Source organism: Sylvia atricapilla, chromosome 23, assembly GCF_009819655.1.
Source record: "Sylvia atricapilla isolate bSylAtr1 chromosome 23, bSylAtr1.pri, whole genome shotgun sequence".
NCBI classification, from domain to species: Eukaryota; Metazoa; Chordata; class Aves; order Passeriformes; family Sylviidae; genus Sylvia; species Sylvia atricapilla.
In genome coordinates, this window is record NC_089162.1 from 5,105,817 (window position 1) to 5,118,508 (window position 12,692).

Genomic DNA, 12,692 nt, shown 5'->3' on the forward strand with positions numbered 1-12,692 from the left:
CATCCCCAGGAAATCTGTCACTTGGAGCTTTCCCTTGGGATGGGCAGAGGGATCTTTGGGGCAGGGGAGGGTGGGAAGGGCTTGGGTCCTTCCCCATCGCTCCCAGGGAGGTTTTCCAGGTGTGGTTCCCTTGGGGTGGATGTCAGGAGCACACGGAGCCACATCCCCACTGCTCTTGGTGGAGGGACTCTCGTTGAGGATCTGGAGTTTCTTTTCTTTGGCCTTTCTCTTCTTTTTTAGAAAACATGATTCCTCAGCTCCAGTGATTTAATCTCTCTTTTTCTTCATCTTCTGGCTGTAATGATCATTGTGGAATTGAAACTGCAGACAGACAAACAAACAACCCCAACCCCACTTTTTTTTATTTTTCTTTTACTTCCTTTTATTTTTTTTTTAATTTTTATTTTGTAATCTGTGTTGTAAGTGCTTTTGTAAAAAATGAAAAATAAAAATAATGATAATAATAATAATGTAATGGACTTTTATGATTTTGGTTTGTTTTTTTTTTTCTTTTTTTTTCTTTTTTGTTTTGTTTTCCATCCTCTGTAATTTGTTCATTTTGAGTCCTGAGGTGGGGGTGGGGGGTATTTTCATGGTTATAATTTGTGTGGGTGGGGTGTTGCATCACCCTTCCTTTTACTTGTATAAAAGAAAAAAAACAAAAAACAATAGTGGCTGAGCTGTGGAAAAAAAAATGTACTTTTTTATAAATAAAGAATTTTAAAAAAAGAGAGACTTTCTCCTTCTTTTTGGGGAAATCCGTGGCTGCGTCGTCGTTCACTGTTCTCCAGTGGCTTGGGGTGGAAATATCCCAGGATATAAAATATATGGTTTTTTAAATCTCAATTATTTGCATTTGTATTTTGGAAGAGGAGTTGCTTGCAGGTGAAGGTTGAGGGTTAAAATATATCCAAAACTGCAGGAGGTGGACTGGGAATGACCGGGTTTGCCACTGGCGTGTGTGGAATTCTTTGTTTTGTGTGGAATTCTTGGACAGAAGATCCAAAATAGGTTAAAGGAGGCTAGGAGCACTTCCCTTTGTCGATGTAAGTTGTGAAATCCCTTTGGCTGAGCCCCAAAGTTAACCTGAGCTTAAAAACAAATGGCTGGAAAAACACAGGGCAGGAAAATCCATAGGGAAAAAAACCAAACCTGTGAAAATTCAGGAGAGGTGTCTGTGTCTGCTGCCTGCAGCAGGTGGGACAGGCTATTGGAAAAATGTCAATATTTCCCAATAAATGTGGAATTAGCTGGTGTCAGGGCCAGCTGCAGGGACTCAGGAGGATGTTTGGTAGTGCCACACGTGCCTGCCATGGCAAATGGTGCTTCAACCCCCTGTGCAGGCTCAGGGTGAGCTCAGGGGCATTCCCCACGTCCCTGTCCCTGCTCCCTGCCTTGGGGAGGACACTCTGCCTCTCCTTTCCCCGGGAACAGAGGCTACAGAGGAGGCTTTGTTCCCAAAGGTCGAGGCCAGGCTTTTGCCAGGGAGGGAGAGACAAGGCAGGCAGGAGATCAGAGGAGAGGAACCTGCTGTCCTTGCTCTGGTATCAGCAGCTCCTCGGGGAAACTGGGAAACTCCTTGGAAAGGGTTTGTAATTCCTCCATCCTCAGCACGTGGGTGATGTGCTGGAGGCCTGACCCTAAATCTGAGCCAAAGCCCAGCACAGAGGGAGGAGGATGCTGACCCAGACTGGGATTTGAGCTGCTCTCTGGAGGGAGAAGGGAATGCTCAGGACTCGGCTGGGAAGGAGTGGTTTGGTTTGGAGCTGGTGATCAGTGCCCTGAGAGCAGCCTGGCAGGAGAATCCTCCAAACTCCTGCGCTGCTCACGGAACCAGGTCCCTCATTCTGCTTTGGGAGGGACCAGAGACAACCCTGGGAACATTTTCCTTGTGAAAGGGGAGGAAAAACCAGGCTTCAGAGTGACCAAAGGGGACTTGTGGCCGCTCTCTGGGCTGTGTGTGTCTCTGCACACATTTTGCCCCTCTGTTTCCCCCCGTTAGCTGTGGCAAGGGCTGCCAGTGCAGCTTTTATCCAGGAGTGACCACAGCTCCAGCTCCCAGCAGCTGCCACAGCCAAGTCTGGGCGTGGGGAGGAGCAGGAGCAGCACTGCAGAGCTGGGGCTGAGATGGGCAGAAGGGCAGGAGGGGCTGTTTTGGCCGGGATGAGCCCCTGGGAAATGCTGCTCTGGTTTCCCAGAGACTTTCTCTGGCCTTGAGAGTTCAGCGATGATGGATAAAACCCACAGCCCGGGGCCTCTCCTCAGCAGCTCGGGTTGCAGAGGGCTGAAGGCAGCAGGAGCAGCCCCCCAGACAAAGCCCCAAGGGTTGGGTTTGTCTAGAACCAAACACAAAGAGCCAGCAGCCCATGGAGAAATGGTTTGGATCCCTTCTCCAAGGCACAGCCCAGCCCTGCTGGCCCCAAAGGGGCTCTGAGGAGCAGCGGAGGGATGAGGGCAGGAGCAGAGGAGGCAGAGCTCTGTGGCTGTTGTGTGCACAGTGCTGAGCGTGGTCCAGAGCACAGTGGGATTCACCTGCCTGGAACTGGGAGACGCACGAGGAATTCAGGGCTGGAATGTCCCTGCTGGAGGCGCAGGTTCCCATCCTGTGCACTCACTCCATCAGCTTTCCTGGCCGCAGTGGGGTTTTATTCCCACCCAGATGAGCTGGAGCAGGATTTGTGGGGAGAGGCAGCCCAGGGTAATCAGGGAATTTCCAGGGAACAGGCAGCTGAGATGAACACCTTCCCCAAGACCCCAGGCCAGGGGCATCTCCCAGGGCTGCACAGAATCAGAACTGCGAGTGCAGGAGCCAAAGGGCTGCAGCAGACAGGAGGAGGCAGGGACTGGGAGATGTCAAACCAGCGAGGGGGCACTGGAAACAGGTCAGGTCACTGAGATATGTCACCTTCAATCCCAAACTCCTGGTGAGGTGAGAGGCAAGTCCTGCTCCAGCTCAGCTCAGAGCACTCGAGGTCACACACAGCCCATTAAATCTGCAGCTGCTGCTGGGTGAAGGGAACCAAGAGAAACTCACGGTGCAGGCTGAATTACTTGTAGCAACAAATATGTTTGATTAAGGTTGGGGTTTGTCTGCTTTTTTTTTTTTTTTGCCCTTTTTTTTTTCTTCCCCACCTTCAAATTATTAGCAATCTCGAGTTTGATTTCTATGAACATATTTGTTGGAGGAAATTGCTTTATGCAAATGGATTCCAGCTGAGGGACCTGTGACACCAGAAGTGCTGGTGAGCCTCAGGTGCCCTCAGTGGTGCCTGGCAGAAGGTGAGGAGGGCTCATCATCCTCTTCCTCCTCCTCCTCCCCCAAACGAGGCATTTCCCAGACGTGTTTAGCTGCAGCCTGGCTTTAGAGAGTGTTTGCAGAACAAAGCTCAGCCTGTAATAAAAAAAAAAAAAAAAGAAAGAAAAAGAATAAAAAATGGATGCGCCTTGAGCTGCTGGAATTTCACATCCTAGCGAGCAGAAACGGGAGAGGCAGGCTGATATTTTCACCTGAAACGTGGGTTAAAAATGTCGGATCACCTTCCAGGGGCTGAATTATTGAAAGGCAGTGATTTATGGATAGCTGCCACCCGAGCTGCTCCCTTCACCCCGGCGGCTGAGGTGAATGTGGCCTCACCTGAGTAAGCCAGGCTCAAGGTGAGCCAGGGATGCTCCCTCCTCCAGATTTCACAACTGCTGGACCAAACCCAGGCCCTGGCAGGAGGCAGGCAGAGGGTTTTGTCTGAATGGTTGGGAATTTGGGGAGGAAAACGGTTTGAATGTGAACAGTAAATGGTCTTTTTCTGCCCCTGTGGTTTGCTGGGGAGCTCAGCGCTGGCTGAATCCCAGGAGGTGATTAGGGATCAGAGCCTAAGGGGTCAGAGGGAGCTGTGAGATTAGGGGGTTCCGATTTTCCTGGTTTTCCAGTCCTTTTCCAGCCTCACCCCTGAGCCCCAGATGCACCTTCCCTCCCTCCACCCACCCTGAGCAGCACAGAGAGAAGATGTGGGAACATTTCCGTCCCTCCCTCATCTCCTTGTCCTCCCAAACTCCTGCCAGCCTCTTTTCCTCACGGTTTGGAGCAGAAATGTGCCAACTTCACACCTGTCAGCTTTAACTGATTGCCCGTGGCTGGAGAGAGGGAGGGAGAGGAGGGAGCCCATCCCCATGGCTCTGCTCACAGGGGGAATTCCTCCACTCCTTGAGGAATAAACGCTTCATTTCCAGCCTCATCCCACTGCCCCAGCCCTTCCAGTGAGCACAACAACGGACAAATAACAAATTCCTGCTGGCACACAGCTCCATCCACCCAGGGAGCTGATCCCACCCCGAAACTCTGCTCCCAAGGTCCATAATTCCCCCAGTGTGCCCAGTCCAGCTGCTGCCAGCTGTGCTCTGAATGCTGCAGCTGTCTGGGGTTATGAATGGATCGGGAATGGGGTGGGAATGCCAAGTTGGAGCAGCTCGAGTAAACACTGGCCAGGAATAATGGCATGGGGGGGGGGCTTTGCAATGGGGAGGAATCGTAATTAAACAGAAATTAGTTACTTAAATGGTCACTTCCCGGGGTTTCGTTGACGTCCGATTAACTGAACTTTTAATTTGCATAAGCAATAAATGTTTAATTATGTTATTAATATATTTGAGTTGAGGAGCTTATGGGGTTTTATAATTGGCATTTAACTAGATAGTTCCAGTGTATTAACTGATGTTTTATAGCTCCGTGTGAGCTTCTCCAATTACAACTGACCTAAAAATCTGCTTTGGAGGACCTGCCTTGGAAGTGTTACCTGAGCAACAGAATGGGGGGAGGAGAAGAGGAGGATGTTGGAACCTGTCCCCAAAAGGAGGAATGTGTGCACAGACAGCTCTGCAGGTCCCACAGAGGCTCTGGGACCCCTGTCCCGTCCCTAGGATGTCCTTCCCTGTGTCACAGAGGGGTCACCTCCCCTCTCCTGGCATCCAGCTGAGCCCAGGGGCTGACACCCAGCAGGGGATTGGGGTGGGGAGAAGGAGATTTAGGGATGGGGAGGGCTTCTCCTGGGTTAGGGGCTGACCTTGTCACTGCCCAGCTCTGGCAGCCTCTGTGATCCATTCCCCAATCCTGTCAGTCACTCTAAATCTATTTTCCATCCCGTCTCTGCACTTGCTTTGATGACATGACTGGTTTAGGAGGCAGAAAAATGACATTGTGCTTGACTGACAAGGCCCATTTCCCATGAACCTCACAGACTGGCATTGATTAGATCCCTGCTTTTTAATTCTTAATTAACTGGAGCTTGTGTTTGCTTTTTGCTGTGGTGCCAGGAAATCACCCTGTAGGATTCGAGTCATCCTCCGTGCCCACCTCCTCCGTTCTGCTGGAATTTGACCTTCTCAGATTTAACTATTTTAACAAATAGTAAAAAAAACCAACAGCAGTGAGTTAGGAATCTCCTCAGCTGAGTCTTTCAACCCCTCTGTTTGCTTATAATGAGTGGAGTATCCAAGGAGCTGCTGTCCAGCAGAGCTCCTCAGCCTTGTCGTCCTCCAACACGGGGAAATTGTTTTGTCCTCTCAGATTACAAACAATCGTGTGCCGGTCTCCAGAGACAGATCATGAGCAGTTATCCAAATCTTCTGCCTCTTCTGAACCTTTCCATCCCTCCTGACCGTACCCACCTGCTGGGGTGCCTATGGAGCAGTGCAGGGATGTTGTTTATTCCTGTTGTATCCCCAGGGTGAGCCTGGCTTTTGTGTCCAGGGTCTGTCCTTCAGCTTCTCTGTCCTGCCGACTGCTTGCTCCTTTTCCTGCTTTTCCATTGGATCCATGCTGGAGAAGGAGGCAACTCCCTGTGAAATAATATAATATTCATTTGGTTCCATCATTTCAGGAGCTGGGTGAGGTGGGGAGGTGTGTGAGAGGCCTTCCGATGCCATTAACCAGAGGGAGAAATCAGGAACAGGGTCAGAAATGTGAAGTTTGAGTTGTTCTGTGTGCCATGTCCCTCTCCTGGAGCAGGATTGTCCCCTGGGGACACCAGGACAGGGACAGTGACAGTGCTGGGAGGTGTGTGAGGGGCAGGAGGGAGGCAGCAGCACCAGAGCCACAGGAGCATCCAGCACCTCCATCCTCGCACGTCTGGCAGCTCCCTCCCTGCTCCAGGAGCCTGGAGAGTCACTTTTTGGTCTGGATTGCTGCAGCTCTCAGGAGGTTTTGGGGAGAGGAGAGAAGGAAGCGAGTGTGAGGAGCAGCCTGGAGCTCTCCTTGCTGCCGGGGGACAGGAGAGCACTGTCCCCTTCCCCTGGGCAGGTGACAGGGGTGCAGAGCAGCTCCTCCTCACCCTGCCGAGCATCCCCTGGGCTGCTGCACACGGATACAACCCAAAGGGGAGGTGAGCTCATCCTTTGGAGACATCCAGGACGCAGCTGCCCGGTGCTGTAAACACCCCGACGGCAACAGGAGACAAACACGGCCCGGGGCACACGGCCAGGCAGAGAGAGGCGTGCTCCCAGGAGTGCTGCCGGGGATGGTTGAGCAAATTAACTCTATTAACACAAATGATGAGAGTCGGAGCAGCAGTCCCTGCGCCTTCCATCTGACAGAATTCATCTGGTGGCTGCTTGTAATGGCGTGACCTTAATGGACTCATCAAGGGAGCAGGGCTGTGGCTGAAGGTGGGTTTGGGAGCTCTGGGCAGGCTGCTGGGAGCAGGACAGGCACGCTCTGGTGTAATGGGCTGCAGGATCCGGCCCCTCCATCCCTCCAGGAGAGGCAATTTCAAGTGTCATCACCTCCTCGAAACGGTGCGGCAGCAGAAATAAATTACTAAAGGGATTTGATTGTTCATTACTCTGCCAAGCTGCAAGGAAATGAAGCAGAACTAAAATTAAGGGCTGCGAGGCAGAGGAAATGCCAGAGAACATTTCCCTTCTTCTGCAGGGCTCATCTTCTTCCCCAAAACAGGCTGGGGTGCCCACTCACCATCCTGCAAGTCCTGGGCTCCGTGGGGTTGGCCCAGGTTGGGCGGGTGAGTTTGGGGTGCATTAGTGGGTCGTGCTTGCCCCCTCTTTGCTGGAGTGGCACAGAGAAGAAAAAAACAGCCCGGGAAGAGGAATCTGTGCTGGAGCTCCCAGCAGAGATCTGCAGAATCCTCATCCCTGCTGGGTCCCGTGGGGTTAACACCCTGCTCCCACTGCTCCATCCAAACCCCGTCCTTGTCCTCGTTAGTGGCCCCTGGCAGCATGAAAAGGGAGGTCACCGAGGGCTGGGGCCACATTCCAGACGTGTTTTTTGCGGCCAGCAGCCCTTTGACCAGATGTTATTTAACCAAGGATGGTGCTTCCTGCAGGGGAGGGGAGCAGAGGGACAAACTGGTGGTTACTGGAGAGAGCCTGGCATGGCAAAGCCATTCCCTGGCTGGAATGTGTGTGAAATCCCCACCAAAGCCAAGCACATCCCGGTGTCCACTTCAAAGCCGGCACCCCGGGGAGGGCTGGATCCACACATTGCACTTCCAGGCTCTCCCAAAACCTCATCAGAGGCTGGAGAAAAGCTTGGAAAGCCTCAAAGTGCCAGTTGGGCTGGCAAAAAATGCCAGAGGGAAGGAAAGTGGTCAGGGATGTTCAAGGGACGCTGTGATCAGTACCCAGACAGGGAATGAGCTGAGCACCCAGGGGATACCCACATTTCTGGACATCAGTGGAGGGAAATTAGAGAGGAGATAAAGGGATTCCCATTTGTGGGAGGGAGAGAAAGGACAATGCAGAGGGGTCGGGAATTTATTTGTTTGCTTAACCACCCCTGGGGACACTGGGTTTGGCCCCATCCCACACACACTGAAACCAGCACCCCTCTGCAGGGACCAGCAGCGCCGTGTGGGAGGTGAGCAGCACATTTCGGGGGCCCAGCCTGTGCAGAGGGGGATTTCCAGGGACGTGAGGCACTGTCAGGATCTCAGCCATGCCTTGGCACTGGCCTGTGTGGCGGCTGATTGTGTAAGTGAGAGCTACATCAACAAACACCCCTGATGGGAGAGGCTGTGACGGCTCCGAAAATTCCATCTGACTTATATCAGGGCACGGAGGCAGAAGAGCAGCTCTGCCTTCAGTTTGGTGTTTAACCTTTAGCTGGCTGCGCTGCAAAATGGGGAATAGGTCAAGATCACCCCGAGTCAGGATGTTCCCTGCTGCCAGATCGTTGCAGGCTTTCAAGGCTAATCAGGAGGGAAAGGGACCTAATCAGGGGAACATCCCTCAGCCAAGGACATCCCGGAACCAGCAAGTTTTAAGGCTGTGGTAAATGAAGACGTTGTTGTCTGGCGGTGGAGCAGACAGCAGATAGCATCCCTTACTCCAGGACCTAACAAGCCTTAAGGATGTATTAAATCAGGACGTTGATGGATGTCTGTGTGTACACGGCTGGCGTTGGCAAAGCGTTCAAGGTCTGTGCATCCTGCAGCTGAACTGTCTGCATTTCAGCACTGGGAATCACATCCCAAAAGACCCTGTCCAGGTGAAAACTCTTCCCCTAAGCACATGTACAAGTTTGCTGGGGTTACATAACTCTCATGGGAATTACCAACTTGGTGCTTTTGTCTCCAAGTGGAGCCCAGATGCTTTTCCTGCTCAGAAAAGCTGCCTTTCCTAACAAATCACTCCTGTTCCCCGAGCTGAGGTCCAGCTGCCCCTCCAAGTGCAGATGAGCAGCACTTGGTGGCAGAGCTGGCTCTGGACCCTGCCAGGGGCTGAGTGCTGCTGCAAACCATGAACTGAGGTGGGACGTGGGTTTGTGTTTGCGCAGGACAGAACGTCACTGTGAAGTGCAGCTGGTCACCTCCAGCTGCAGTGAGGGAAGGGTCTGAGCTGGAGCAGGGTCTGAGGGGGCCTGGGTGGGAGCACAATGAGCTGCTGTGTTCCTTTTCTCCTCTCCCCTTCCAACCGGGATCAAAGCGAGGGCTGGGAAGGTTTTGGACCCGGGGAATGAAGGGCTGAAGGCACTTCAACCTCACACACTCATGGTCCAGTGCCACTGGTGCAGCTTTCCCAGCCGAGTGCTGCCCTCCTCAATCCCTTTCATCCCCTGGCTGTCCCTGGAAGGGATTCACTGGATGCACAGAGCCCAGAGAAACCCTCCCCACCCCTCCTCTCTCAGATTTCCCTTTAAAACCCCCAGTGCCTTGCAAGCCAAGGCTGTTTATCCTCCCCTTTGCCCCCTCAGCTCCACCTGGGGCTCTCCTGGGAACAGCTTTCCCTTAACCCTTCGCAAACAAAAGGCATCACCACAACAAGGCTGGGCAGCAGCTTGTGCCTGGGGGTGTGTGTTCCACTGGAGCGTGTCTCGAATTAGCCAATCCTGCTCCTGCCGGCAGAACCAAACCGAGGAAGTATTTGTTCTGCCAAGCTTTTCAACTCGGTTTAATTTAGCTCTGTGAACTCGTCTCAGGCTCCCTGGAATGTGTCAGGTGGGGTGTGTATTATAAATATGCATCATCTGAGCTCATTGTCTCGCTCAAAGGAGACCGGCAGGCAGAAAGAGTCCAGCAAATGTCTCCTTCCACCAGGTCGTGGTGACAATCCAGGCTGGGGACAGGCTTCGTTTGTGCCAGCACTGGCTGGGGACAGGGTAAATGCTGTAAATGCTGTGAGCAGGGATGGATGGAGCACTGAGGTTACATCAAACCCAGCAAAGCTGGCTGCTCCAGGAGCTTCAGAGCTGCCAGCACACAAAAGAAGGATCCCAATCCCTTCTCAGGGCTGTGAACCAGTGCCGAGTGCCTCGGGCAGCCATGAAACTGATGGGGATTTGCTGGCTGTGGGGAGGTGATAAATGGAAAGGGAACCCTGCTCTGGAGTTGGCTGTGGGGCAGGCAGATCTCGGGGCAGAGGGTTTGTCAGAGGGGTTGTGTGTGTTTGTGGTGGGAAGCAAAGAGGGATCAGGTTGGATTTAGGAGGGGCAAAGACAGGAGAAGGGTGTGCAGCTCTCCTTGGAACAGATTAGCTCAGAGCTGCTGTAAACCAGCCCTGGGAGTGGACCAGCTTCCAGATTCACCTGGGGGATGCAGGTCAGTGCCTCAGCAATGGGCTCAGGGTCTGCTTGGGGCAGCTGGATTGAGGGCAGACAGAACAGAAAGAACACCAGTGAGAGACCCAGAGGGTGTCCAGAGGATTTCCCCCAGAGGAAACCTTCCTGCCTGCCCAGACTCCATCCTCCATCCCAAGCTCCTGCTCAGGATGTCTCTGAATGCAGAATGAGCTGTGGGAGCCCAGCCGTGCCCAGACCCTTGGTGGGGATGCAGCATGTCCCACCCTCAAGTCGTGATCCCAAGAGTGGCCAAGGCTGCTTCATGAGCCAAATAACCCAGCAAATGTCCCAGCAAATGTCCCAGCAGATGTCCCAGCAAATGTCCCCCAGATGTCCCAGCCCCTCCAGTAGCTCTGAGGAGGGACCTCGCTTCCCAAAGTGTCACAGACGCCCATCTTCCCTTCACAAATCCCTCCACACCAAGAGCCAGGGAGTCATTCCCGCTGTGCCACAGCCTTCCCTGGACACCTTCCAGTGGATCCACCTCCGCCTGGCTGCCTTGGGGAGCATCCTTCCTGCCCTCCTGCTCGTGCTGCTGTGCCTCGGTGACCATTGACTGCGCTGTGTCACCGCCAGGGTGGCTCTGTCCCTTTGTCCCTGGCTGGGAAACGCTGGCCTGGCTCTTGGCAGCAAGTCCCGGCCAGAGCCACCAGCCCTGAGGCTGTTTGGGCTGCTGGGACACAGGGTTTGTCACCAGCAGTGCCATCAGCTCGGCGCTGTCACCCAGCCCGGGATACCCATCCCTGTCTGCGGACATCCCTCGTTCTCTGGGAGCCTCTGGGATGTGGTTTCACGGAGCTCTGGGGCTGCGGAACCGCGGTGTCAGCACCTGGAAAAGCGCTTTAATTGGCCTGGGTGATGCAAAGATCCTCCTCTGCCGGCGGTGCCTTTCAGGGAGGCACGAACACGCCATCAGGTGACTGGGAATGATGCTTTATGGAGAGATAAAACTTCCCTCCCTTCCCCGGCTCTGCCTCCATCTCCAGAAGAGCCGTGGGAGAACAAAGTAATGAGCAAAACAGCTCGGAAAGAGACTGGGGGGGTGGGACGCCCTTCTTTTCTCCTTAATTGTAATACTGCGAATTAATTCAGCTTCCAGCAGCAGCGAGGAGTTTCCCAGCAGCCCTCAGACATCCAGATAAGGCTGAGCTGTTTGTTGAGCCCCTCTGGGTTCTCTGCTACCTGCCTCATTGCCAACTGCTTCACGCAAACTTTTTATTTTTTCTTTTTCTTTTTTTTTTTTTTTTTTTTTTAATTTTATTTTGGAGAGTTTTAAGTTGCTCAAGCGTGACACAGAGCACGGGGGTTTGCATTCTTAATTGGCAAAAGCCTTTTCCCACTCCCGTCTGGAGGCTCCTGGGCTGTCCTGCCAATTTATTCTGATCCTGATTCACGAGCCTTGCAAACATCTTCTCAGGGCTGCCCAAAATCCCCGTCAGTGGAACTGAATCCTCAATCTGGCACTTCTGGGCATCTCCCGAGGCTTTCCTGGTGTTCTCTTTGACTTGAAAAGACCCTTTTTGCACCCTCCCCTCCAAAAAAGCCCTGGTGGTGCTCTCCAAAGTGTACCAACTTCCCCAGGGGGAAATAAACAGTGGAGAGAGATGAAAAAAATAGGTTTGAAAGGGAAAATAAAAAAAGGTAAGAGGGAAGAGCAAGCATAAAAGGAAAGTTTCTCTCTAATTCTCATTTTCTTCTATGCTGGGCACTTTCCTGCTCTTTCAGGATCTTCTCTCATTTATCTTCCTCACCTCCCGGGGTTTCCTCGTTTTGCCAGCAATTAGCACTGTCCCTCTGCCATCTCCCTGCCTGGACCCCTGCAAAGCCCTGACCAGTTTTTGAGTGGCTCAGACATGTAGGGGCAGGGTTTGCTGTCACAGGGCTGTGCCATGGCCTGGTGCTTGTCCCTACAAGGCCACCCAGCCCTGGGACAGGCTGTGACACCGGGGTGTTCATACAGAGACTTGGAGAGGAGGAGGGACTCTCATAAACACCCCAAATATCTGCAGTTTTCCTTGGGCTCCTTCGTTCTTTCACTCTCCTCTGATGCCTGACCTGAAATAGAGACTGGACAGGGCTGGAGAATAAAACAGAGATTTATTGAAAGGCTTTTAGGGTGCACCTTGGGCAGGACAAGAGCCTGGCCGGGGCTGCACCCAAGGTGGACCCAAAATGGTCACAAAATGGACATAAAATGGTCATAAAATGGACCCAAAATGGACAGAAAATGGACACAAAATGGACCACAGGTCATGAGGTCTCACATTTTTGTAAGTTTTGGTCCATTTGCACATTGGGGTTGAATTGTCCCATTCCAGCCCCAGGCTGTGAGGTCCCATCCCTGTCCCTCCCTCCAGCCCACCCTTGTTTGTGCTTTGGGGCTGAAAGTTGTCCTTGGTGTGCAGCAGGAGAAGGATTTGTTTTGTGTCCCTGCTGTGTGCAGAGCTGAGTGACACTGACTGTGAGCTCAGAGCTGCTCCCTGGGCACCACAGAACATGAAAAACACCAAAGATAAAACTGAAGGCATCACCTCTTCCCCTTACTGACTTCACCCACTGCCCTGTACTCATCTCTCCCTCTTCTGCTGCACTTCCCCCATCTCTAAATTTTCTCAGTCCTTTTCCTGACATT